Genomic DNA, 12,520 nt, shown 5'->3' with positions numbered 1-12,520 from the left:
GCTTTCATTTTCTGATACGAGGACTGCATTTATAACTCCAGAAGCAGTGGTTTTTTGGTTTCAGGTCCTGTCCTGAGACAGTTGCTCAGTTTCCTTCATTTTTAGTGAGCATTGTCTAAAAGTGGAAACTTGACAGTGTATGAATATCATCTAAGCTTTCAGAGTATTTTTATTGTTGGCTAACAACATAATCAAAATTTGAAACTACATGAACAACATGTACTGTAGTTTACACTTACATCTTACACGAGACTGAACCAGAGCGTGTGTTGTATAATCTTTAAGCCTTGTCTGTTGGGACAGAAGTCAGGAAGGCTCTTGTGTCTCTCGACATATATTTCTGCTCCCATGAACCTTGTCAAAGGGATTCCAGATGTTCTTTGAATATTTGGTGCGTTAGATTCAAGAGGTGCCTGGCGTAACATGGATTTATATCTTGAAACTTTGCACTCTTTCCCTGGTTTTGTGACAGAGTGGTTTTTTTTGTCATAACCTGAGAGAGCATCTCGTCTCTCCTCGTGCCCCCCTTGGCCTCCCTGGCTCCTGGGAATCGGGGCTCTCTCCAGGCACCAGGGAAGGTAAAAGCCCAGAGCTTCCTGGGATGGCAAATTGTTCTGAGTTTCAGTGTGTTCCTGTACTTTTTTTTTTTTTTTGGAGACAGAGTCTCTCACTGTCACCCAGGTTGGAGTGCAGTGGCGTGATCTCGGCTCACTGCAACCTTTGCCTCCTGGGTTCAAGCGATTCTCCTGCCTCAGCCTCCCAATTAGCTGGGCTTACAGGCGCGCACCACTACGCCCGGCCAATTTTTGTATTTTTTAGTAGAGACGGGGTGTCGCATGTTGGCCAGGCTGGTCTCAAGCTCCTGACCTCAGGTAATCCACCCGCCTTGGTCTCCCAAAGTGCTGGGATTACAGGCGTGAGCCACCGTGGCCAGCCCTTGTATGTTTGAGTTGAAGATGATCTCTTGCTTCTTGGCCTCTTATATCTATCCTCCCACTCACTACCTGTGTGTTCTGGTTTTTGTTGTTGTTGTTTTGGTCTTTTTTGTTTTTTCATTTGCCAGCAGCTTGTCATAGGAATGACACATACTCAGCAGAGTCCGCTTTGGACAGCTTTTTGCAGACAAGAACAACAAATTCACCAGTCAGGGAACAAAGTGAGAGAAAAATGAAGAACAATATTAGAAAAGAATCCTTTGGGAAGCTGCACAAAAAATGTTATATTAAAATCGATACCAGGGCTTGACCTTTTGTGGTAGTGTATATTTTAAAGCCTCCTATTGATTCTCTTTTAATAACATGTTTATTCTAGTTTACTGACATAAGCCTACAGAGAATACAAAAAGAAAAGATCAAATTCTTTATTACAGTGGTCATTTAAATTTGTCTCAGACATTTCATATGGCTAGTGTTATATATGTATATACTTAACATGTTCTTATGCATTGTAAGACTTTGAGATGTTATGAAGGTGACAAAGGGGATTTTTATTTTTGTTGAAAATACTCTTGGCCTTGCTGTGACATATATCTCCTTCCCTCCTTCCTTCACTATGAAATTGCTTTTTTTTTTTTTTTTTTGCTTTTCTGCATGTGTGTAGAATACAGAAAAGTCTCATTTTGATTGATTTTTTTTTTCTTCTCTTGAAAACCATTGATAGCTTAATCTGCTGAGTCTGGGAACATTTGGTGACAGTTCTATGCATAAAGACAGCTGTCTTTCACTGTAAAACTAATGGCAAAATGTCGAAGAATAGGAAATCTTCTTACCTGACCCCTTGATCACTCAATCTTGTCATTTCAAAGACAGAAATATTTATTGCTTTTCACCGTGTGGGGCCATGCACATTTCACTTAGGAAGATAGCCATCTTAAGGATGTTGTCCAGTCATGAATTGGTTGCACTATTCTTATCTCCTCCAGTTTTTTCCATTAGGAAAGAAACAGAATCAATTTTCTTACTTCATTCAGATGATTTCCCCCAACATAATGGATATTAAGAGGTATCCAGAATAACAGGAAGGACTTGAGAGATATACCTGGAAAGGTTATCCTGTAAATGGCAAATTAAATGAGATTCAACCTGTAGAACATCTTGTTAATAGGCTTGGGGAGAAATAGGATGCTCAGATCTAATTCATGGTTTTAATGTAATAGTCCTGTTGTTTATGGGACATCTAATATCAAATGTTGAGAAGCCAGACAGTAATTCCAGGAAGGCTGTAATGAATTAGAGGACATTTTGAAAGGGCAAGTAAATTAATCAAGAAGCTAAAGCATCAGAAAGTTGGGACACGTGTATTGGAGCATGGGAGGAGACAGGGAGGCTCAGCAGAGATGTAGCAGGGCATCCCTAAGGGGGTCCAGAGAGTGGCTAGTTTCTCTCTGCCCTTGTGTCTTTAAATGTTGCAGGGACCTGGAGTCAGCAGCCGTAGTGATGATACTGCTGCCTTTCTGCACACTGCTGGTGGGGGGCCAGCCATTCTGTTAGGATTGGTTCCTGGACACTGACCGGCTTGCTAGGGTCGCAAAAGGTGAGTGTCAGAAAAGCTAGCTTATAAGTAAAGGTAAAATTTAAATGAAACTAAGATTTAAAACTGTCCAGCTTAGCGATCAGGTTAACTAATCCCTCGGTAGAAATTGAGTTATGATATATGTCCAAAAAGAGACTGAGAACGAGACAATAACTAAAGACACAGGCACAATCAAGTGGGTCTCTTCGAGGGTCTGTCCCTGCTTGCTTCTCTCCTACCTTGTCCCATTGTCAATTCTTTATTAGCCTGGTCTGCCCTTCTGTGTTTTATCATTACCCCACCCATAACAGCTTCCTAGTACCTATCAATATAGATCAAAGTGAAAATCACAAGGCACATGATAGTAATAAGTATTTTTTCTAGTTACAAAAATAACTCACACTGTTTAGAAAATTAGAGAAATGGAGCCAAACAAAGTTAAGAAAATGAAAATCACCTATAATCCCACTATTCACACAAAACCACTGTAAATATTTTGGTATACAGGCTTATACATACAGGGAAAAAAAAATAACAGAAGTGGTATTATAGTGTCCTTACTGTTTTTATGAGCTGCTTTATTTTTGCTCATAATATATCATAAAAATATTTTGTCAGTACATATATAAATAACTTCATTGTAGTTCACTCTTAGACATTTACAGTTCTAAATAAATGGTTCAGAGTGTTTCACTTTTATGAACACTCTGCATTGGATATCCTTATTATTAAATTTACACATATCCAGTGTTATTTCCTTAGGGTAAATCCCTAGAAATGGAATTACTAGGTCAAAGGTTATACTAAATATTATTATTGTCAAATTGCCCTCAAGAAATTGTGTTACTTAATTCACCACCAATATGAATCCTTGTTTTTTTCTCACTGTTGCAAACTTTGGGAACATAGTAGTTAAACCAGTGTTGTGTTATGCCCATACAACCATGGCTGCTCATATATGTTTATTTGGCTAGTATTTTCATTAATTTTATTTATTTATTTATTTATTTATTTATTTATGAGACAGAGTCTTGCTCTGTTGCCCAGGCTGGAGTGCAGCCGCGCAATCTCAGCTCACTTCAACCTCTGCCTTCCCAGGTTCAAGCGATTCTCGTGTCTCAGGCTCCCAAATAGGTGGGATTACAGGTGTGCGCCACCATGCCTGGCTAATTTTTGTATTTTTAGTAGAGACAGGGTTTCACCATGTTGGTCAGGCTGGTCTCTAACTCCTGACCCCAGGTGATCTGCCTGCCTTGCCTTGCAAACTGCTGGGATTACAGGTGTGAGCCACTGCGCCCAGCCTATTTTCATTTATTTTAGATGGGATTACTGGTGGGATAGAATAGTCTTTTTGTGTTAGTACTGTGAGAGTTTAGATGCTTTAATTCTTGCCAGATCATTTTAGGTTAATGTTAAGTTAATATAGTTTAAGAAATCTGTAACTTAATAATGTTCTTTGTTAGCTGTCAGTACATAACAAAATCCTGTCACTGAGACCTATATGTGGCTGGCGAGATACCATAGTTGTGCAATAGGTGAGATACGATATAACTGGGAAGACTCTAATTGCCCTGGAGCGGACTCAGTATTTCTAAAATTGCTACAGCAGATCTAGCCTCAATGTGATTTAGTTAGCTGGTCAGTATTACAACATATCTATAAATGTATAATTGTGCCGTAAGATCAAATGTCACAGAAGAAATAAAACAGCTTTGTGACATTTCTAGCTTTATAAGTAAAACAATACCCTCTATATAGTAGATACTATATATTTGTTGATTATTGAATTTGACCATTCCTTCATTTTTTTGAAGGATAACTTGATGTTTGCCTTTTGCTCGTTATATACAAAAAGAGGAAAATCAGATAAATTTGTAGATTGAAATGAAAACTCCATGAGAAGCAAAAATCAGTGACTGAGCTTTGGGCTTAAAAAATTACATAGCTTATACTTTTGTGCTTTCTGTTTCTTGATTCTGTATGCTGACCTGATTTTTAAATTCCTTTTTAAAAATGAGCACATTAAACAAAATGAATGTTGATCTTAATTCTGAGAAAATAAGGAAATATGTTTGTTGGATCTTTTCTTGATCCCACACTAATAAGAGATGCATAGGTCTAGTTCGTTGTTCAGGTTCACCCTCGAGTGAGGTTGAGCCTAGAGAGACAAATGCACTTCACCCTTAAACCACATATGCTGATTTAATATAATGAATACATCTAAGCGATTTAGAGATGGAAGAGATTTTAGGTTTGTTTTTTGTTTGTTTAATTACAAAAATAACCCAGAATTGGGAATCGGAAGACCAGAGTCTGGTCCTGCCTCTCTACTTATTAACTGAGCAGAGATTAATCACAGTTTCTTTAAGCTCAGTTTTCTCGTACTTAAAAATAGAAACAATTTTAAAAGCACTAAATACTGCTTCTATTCTACTTTTTTGTAAAGATCAATATACTGAAATATATTGAAATTGCATTGAACCTATGTACTTTTATATAATGGTATTTTTAATAACAAAAATAAGAATGATTATTATTACCACAAATACTTCTACTATAACTATAATCTCTGGAATAAACTCCCTCATTATTACAAATATGATAGCAGTGGTTTGATACAAATGTTAAATCAACAGTATCCCAAACACACTTTTTTCAGTTTGCCGTGCCGTGGTAACCAGATCATTGAACTCAAATAAAAAGTACCAACATTTGAAAATTGTCTTCATTGCAAAGTGTTATGCTATTTGAAAAAGTTTGCCCACTCCCCTTGCCTACTGCAGTTTCCCTTTCACGTTGCCTTTCTCCTCTCTTATCCTTCATCTGCTACTTAATTGTTTCAGTGTCTTCAGTTATTGTCCTGTTCTCATTCTCTTTGGATATACAACTCCTGGGCTCAAGTGATCCTCCTGCTCCAGCCTCTCAGATAAGTGAGTTTCTACATGGCATTAGTTAACCTGACCTCTAGGCTAGATTGTTTTAAATCCCTCTTTCATTTGAATGTTACCTTTACTTACAAGCTAGCTGTGCTGTCACTTACCATTTGCTTTTACAGCTCACCTTTACAATCAGTCCTATCTTTTGCGAACTCGGAAGCCACTCTGGTATTCTCCTGCTTGGATAGATGACTGATAAGATATATGGAAAAACTGATGAATCTGGTTTTGTTTTGGTAATTCTTACCCAGGAACACATTAATTCTCATATTAAATCTTTAAGGTCTGCTGGTTGTAGTGGCTCATACCTGTAATCCCAGCACTTTGGGAAGCTGAGGTGGGCAGATCACCTGAGGTCAGGAGTTCGAGACCAGCCTGGCCAATATGGTGAAACCCTGTCTCTACTCAAAAACAAAAATTAGCTGGGTGTGGTGGTGGGCGCCGGTAATCCCAGCTACTCAGGAGGCTAAGGCAGAAGAATTGCTCCATGGTGGTGGTTGCAGTGAACCGAGATTGTGCCATTGCACTGCAGCCTGGGTGACAAGAGCAAAACTCCATCTAAAAAAAAAAAAAAAAAAAAAAAACCTTTAAGGTATCTTTCTGGTTCAGAATTCTAAATGTTAAATGTTGACTTTCTAATGGAAATTATTTTCATCAGGACTCTTTGAAGTTTTCAAAAGGGTTAATGTTAGGGTTAAATTGATTTATAAAGATGATGTCATTCTTTTCAATCTATTTTTATCCTCAGTGTATTTTTATCTCAGCAGGTATGTTTGTAGTAATAGAACAGGTGGGCTGGGAAGTAGCTAGTCAAAGGTGGCAGATCACTTTGGGCAAGAGCTTGAGTCAGCATTGAGCCTCAGCAAGTGTAAAACAGAACATTCTGTAAATTTGAACATGGCAACTATAAATTGCGATGCATTGTCATAGTAAGAAAAAAGAAGTAAAATTGGTATTTACAGCCAAATAGTGCTTTTCCACTGTCATATATGATGGACAGTGACAAAATTATCATCTCCTCAGCTATCATAGTTTTGAGTCATGCCAGATCTTTAAGTTTTCTGTGTCTCATACAGATAAAAATAAAATCTTGATTGTGGTATTTGCTATTCTTGTTTGCTTTTAAAAACTAGTTGTCTATCTGCTTGTCTTCTCCTGGGATTGACCCCAAACCCAATGAGGTTAATTTACTATTGGAAGCCCATTTTTACAGCACACAGGCCTCAATTTATTTTAAGAGCATGTTTGCTAACTCTGTGCTGCTTTAGCCCTGTAAACATGAGTCTTAAGGGAATTTTTAAGAATTGGCAATAGTGGGAGTTTCACATTCTGCTAGCATTCTTCTGCAAGTCGTGTTTCACATTGTCTCTGAAACATTTATCTGAGACACAGCCTTCTGAGGTTCATCTTGATTAATTATATATATATGTATATAGATCCTTAATGCTTTCAGGATTTATTTTTCATAAACTATCCGAATTGACCTCCTTGGTACATTGTTTTCCACCCCATTTCCTTCCTCATAGGCATATATACATACTGCAACTCCTAGAAATTCAAATACATGTTTTATTTTTCAATAACTTGGGCATTTCATTTCACCCTGGAAAATGTAATCAAACTGTATAACAATGTCATTCATTTTCATTTTCTTCCTCAATCCCTATTTAAACCAATGGAAAGTTAGTATCATTGCAACATTTACTATGATATGAGTGTATTGTACGTGGAGGTTTCAGGAGGTGGTCATTACTGTGTGACATTAAATGGAAGAGCAATTTTAGTAATGGTTCTATAGATATTTGATAAGAAAAAGAATTTGTAAATGTGTTTCTATTTAAATAGCACTCCCATTCTGAGTTAATTCTATTAAGGGAAGCTAAAAATGAATTAGAAATTGAAGCTATGTTGTAGCCCCAAATTGTCTTTTTACGTGAGTGGTCTTTTTTTTTTTTTTTTTTTTTTTTTTAAATAGTGCTTACCTTCACCTAGGTTATCTCTATAAGGAATGCTGTTTGTACACTGTTATGAACTACAAATAAAATTATTTTTGTACTATGAAAACCTAATTATCATGGATTTCTACCATTAGCAAATATCAAATCCACTTAAATTATCAGGAAAAAACCCAGAGGCCAAAAGTTAATGTCTTTTGGAGTTGGAGAGATCTGATTTGAATGCTTTGTCTCTTAGTAATCTGTGATCTCAAGTCAGTGATTTACCTTTCCAGGCTTTACTTTCTTCAGTTAGGAAGCCGAGTTAATAAGAATACCTATCAGATAAGCATGTGTTTCAAATGAAGATTAAATAAGATAACATATGTAAAGCGCCTGGCACATATTAAACTTTTGACACAAAATGCTTATTCTTACAGATAACTCTCTTCTCTCTTTGAGGTGAAGATCAGTAGAGTGTGATGGTTAAGAGTGTGGTCCTAGGAGTCAGACCACTTGGGTTTGAATTCCAGGTTCATGGGTTACTAGTTCTGAGACCACTTAGTAAATTACTTAACTTGTTGAGGGCTCAGATACCTCCTCTGTCAGATGGAGGACACTAAATAACTCTAGATGCCTCATCTGTAAGGTGGAGGACGATAATAACTCTTACCTCAGGGTTACGTTCAGGATTGTTTGGAGGATCTGATGGTTCATTCCAGGTAGAGTTCTTAGTACAGCACAGTGACTCACACAGAATCAAAGTAAATGCTCTGTAAAAATGATTCTCTATCGTATCCATCTGTGTATTCATTCATTTCAGAGAATTGTTTCCTAGTTGTCTAGTGTTAAAAATCTGTCTGCTCTCTTCTGCATGTACCCTTTTTCATTTCCTCTTGCCTTTATAATTTCTAAAGATTGTAAAAGATGTCTTTGTTGACGAAAATGGAAGAAAAAGTAGCTAAGTGGAGCTAGATGAGCTTTTTCTCTTTTGTAGGAGCCATTGCTCCTTTCTGGAAAACTATGCCATGTGTAATTAATTCCACAAGTGCTAAGTGAGAGAAATAAGAAGACTTTTTTTCTTACCACATTTACAAGTTTTTAAAAAGAAAAACCAACTTAGTTTTTAGTTTGAAAAATATTCCTTTTAGTTGACGTAAATTTTCACTTTGCTATTGGTGCTAAATGGTTGATTGTTGTGTATTGCTTTTTTCCTTGCTCAGATAATCATTTTCAAGGGCTTGGAGACCCCCTGTAAAATCCAAGGATCTCTGCTGCTGGAATGTTGCAGTGTTACATGCGAGAGAAAGGGATAACATTGTGTTTGGCTTTCAAAAAGACATTCTGAAAGGAGATCCAGAGGGTTAGCAGTGCCCGACTCTACTAATGTAGTTAAAGCCCTGAAATGAAGGTAGTCAGTGGCTTTGCACACAAATATGTAATTTTAAGAATTCTCATTTATATGCCAGAAGGTAACATGCAAGGGTTGAGGGCATTGAATAGTAGGTTAAACACAGGCCTTGCAGAGAAAAATTAAATCATTTTTGGTGAGGAAGATGCCATCTAAAGCTATGCCTTGATAACGATCTTAGAAATTAACAGTCACACAGCTGTGTGTTATGAGGTGAGAACTGATGAGAAGTTGTAACATGTACCTCTATATTGCTTTGAAATTTTGGAAGAGAAATACCTAACTTGCGCCTAGCTATGATGTTGAGACTTACTGTAGCTCTGTGCTGTCCTGTGGCCACAGGTGACTGTTAAACACTTGAAATATGGTTGGTCCAAACAAATACGCTCTAAAATGTATACCAAATTCCGGAGACTCAGTGTGACAAATGTAACAATCTCTTTACTAGTTTATTGTATTGATTACATGTTAAAATGATAATATTTTGGATGTATTGGGCTAAACAGAATACGTGGTTAAAATTAATTTGGCCTGATTCTTTTTAGTTTTCTAATGTGGCTTCTAGATGTAGTCTCCATTGTATTTGCATTAGTCAGTGTTGCTGTAATATATTTAAGCATAAGACAATTGCGTGAAAGTGACAACATCACAAAAGTGAAAAAAGCTAAAGCCCAGTACCCCATCTCACTCCCCAGTGGTAACCATCATTAACAATTTTTTGTGTTCTTGTAGTCATTTTTTAGGTATTCTCTTCTTCCCTTAAGTATGTTGTAAATTATAGAATAATCATAAATCTACTGTAATTTAGTAGAGATTTCTGGATTGGGCTGGGTAAAAATGTTCTAAATGAACATCTATATGCCCTTTTGTCTCAGTTACTCATACTTGAGAAAAGCCTTATTACTGAATCTTTGTACCTTTACAGAGATACCACTGTTACCTGATAGGATTGGGACTGGTGCTCAGGATGAATTATTTTTCATTGAAATTGTAGCATCAATTCTTTCAAATGATTTAACAGAAGAAATGGACTCTCGATGACTCTGGTGGCAATTAAGGTCTCATATTGAACGAAGAGTATTACCTGTCATTGGCAAATGTATCACGTTTTCTGCAGTGTAAATTTTAAAGCAGTTTTGTTTCTCTTTGTCACTTTTTGAAATAATTGTTGATAAAATTGCTGATCTGATAAAAGTGGGATAGGTGAATTTAGTAGCATTACATAATGTCATGATATAAAAAGGAATGATACTATATTTGATGAGAGAATCCATCTGATTTTTAAAACATAATGCTTTGTACAATGTTCTAAGCACATAATAAATGCTAAATAAATACTTTAATCAATGCTTAAAACATGTAATGTCAAATTGAATAATAGAGCATTGAGTGTCACCGACAATTTCCTTTTCTAAATTAAGATAATTTGTGAACTATCAAAATATGACAGTAATGAAAGTTTAGACATTAGAAAATGTTTAACCCACATATTTGTGCTTATTTTCCTCCTTTATAGAAACAGAATAAGGCAATATACAAATGGCCATTTCCTTTTCTTTTTATTATAATAACCATAATGAAAATTTCAATAAAGAAAATATAACTAAAGCAGTACCTTCCTGAAACATTGTAGGTGCTCAATAAACAGACTTCTTTGTCTGTTCATATTGGTTTCTGCATAACCAATATGCTTAACAGTATCGTTAATTGGATTCCACAATAATCATTTGACATAGAGTGTACTATTAACCATCTTCATGTGAGAATACCAATGGTTTGAAGATGTTATAATGATAAATTCAGTATGTGGCAAAGTAGAGTCTAAAATCCAGATATTCTAACTCTAGGTTATATTTTAGTGATTGTTGAAATGGCCATTGCAAACTGGAAATGCAGATAAATATTGGAAATTGGGCCTTATTCTTTGAATAGTGTTGTTTGTCTTGAGACAGAGTCTCTCTTTAGCCCAGGCTACAGTGCAGTGGAGATCATGGTTCACTGCAGCCTCAACCTCCTGGGCTCAAACATGAATAGTGGTTTATTTTTAAAACGCTAACATTCCTAACATTCCAGTTAGGAACACTTTAAAGTCCTTTCTTCAGAGCACTGTGATTTTGGGTATTACTTAATTGATTTGTCAATAAATCCTATTCTCCTTGCTGTTTTAATGCTAATTTTTAAGACAGGATTGTTTGCAAATGAGGCAAATCCAATAATGTGTGCAAATTACCCATTGATTTGATTAAATTGACTCATTGAACAACTTTGCTGTGTGATATTTTAGATTAGGTACTTCCCTTAGTAGAAGATGTGGAGGCAAGTCATTATTTGATCTGAACTTGCTACTTTATTACAGTTTCACGCATTTTTAAAAAGAGGAGTAATCAAAATGATATGTTGATACAACTGGCAGAATTGATTCCTAAATGCATTTGAAGCTAGACTACCCAATGTTATTTTTTACTCTAACCTTATTATTATTTTTTCCACCTTTGGCATAACATGTGAGCTTCTAGTAATTTAAAATTTCTGATGAATGACATTTGATAAATGGTGTGATCCTGTGAATAATGATAAGCACTTGAAATTCAGTTGGTGAAGCATCAATTTCACACCTGAGACCCCAGCTCCAAGTTTAGGTTAAAGGTTTGCCTGGCGTCCGCAGTCTTTTTCTCAGGTCCCTTGGTAAGTGCAGTCATTCCAAACCACATTTTTCTTCTGCATCAAATTCAGGCAGGACTCTGAATCATTAAATATTAAACCTTATATTCAGGAACATTATTCATTCATTAATATTGCATTGCAGCCTAAACTGTATTGTTCAAAACATTTTAGGATGTTATGCAACTCTGTCAAAGTACATTAACAAATTTAAGTCATGTTGAACTAAGCAAAAAATGACAGACTGCATCACATACGTGTTATAGTTGAATTTTTGTATAGGAAGCATTTTGTGTTGGGATATTTGGAAATCACCGTAAAGATAAAATGGATTGCAGAGGAAGCCAGATATAATGAATATTCACCTTCTGTGTAACATCTGCTATACGTCCTAATGAAATTTGTAGTTATCCCTGAAATGTTTCTTCCTTGACAGTATTTATTTATTTTTAAAATTATTTTAACTGGGAGTTGACTATGAGTTGATACCATTCTAGCTGCATATAAAATGACAGCATTGGATGCAGGGACCATTTTTCAGATCTCCATGATAGCCATCATCTCCACAGAATTGAACTTAGACCTCCCGTGAGCCATAGAGTGACTGGGAAACTTTTGATATTCGCAGAGTATAAGAGAGTGATCGAGTTCAAGCATTGGTCTCGGTCTCTGACAAAATTTATTCTGGAATGCTGTGAACACATTTGGTCTCTTGCTGGTTTTTTTTTTTTCGTTTTTAAAAAACCCTGTTAGTTACAGTGAGAAGCCGTAAAATTCTTCCCATGCAGGAAAGTGGTAGAAACATTTTTTTGTGCGTCTAAAATTGTTCTTTCTTAAAAAAAAAAAAAGAAAAATATTTTTCTGGTGTGGTAACAAAAAATTGAAATAGGAAATTCAAATAGAAAGTGTAAAAATTCACAATTGATGAGGTGATAGCATACTTTTTTTGGTACAGTGACAGTAATATAGCTTATGAGCTTTATCTGAAGTAGGTGAAATACTGATTATATTTTACTTGAGCGATCATTGACACTTAATGGATTAGAACTTAATGAGGGAGAGGTAGT

At 36.0% G+C, this 12,520-nt stretch overlaps 1 protein-coding gene across 10 annotated transcripts in view; it reads left to right on the top strand.

Annotated features, from left to right (window-relative positions):
* Positions 1 to 12,520, top strand: part of CHCHD3 (coiled-coil-helix-coiled-coil-helix domain containing 3) — a 293,654-nt gene that overhangs the window by 73,973 nt on the left and 207,161 nt on the right. The gene's annotated exons all lie outside the window — the stretch shown is intronic.

The sequence above is a fragment of the Macaca fascicularis genome, chromosome 3, assembly GCF_037993035.2.
Source record: "Macaca fascicularis isolate 582-1 chromosome 3, T2T-MFA8v1.1".
NCBI lineage: Eukaryota > Metazoa > Chordata > Mammalia > Primates > Cercopithecidae > Macaca > Macaca fascicularis.
This window is presented reverse-complemented; position numbering and strand designations above follow the sequence as displayed.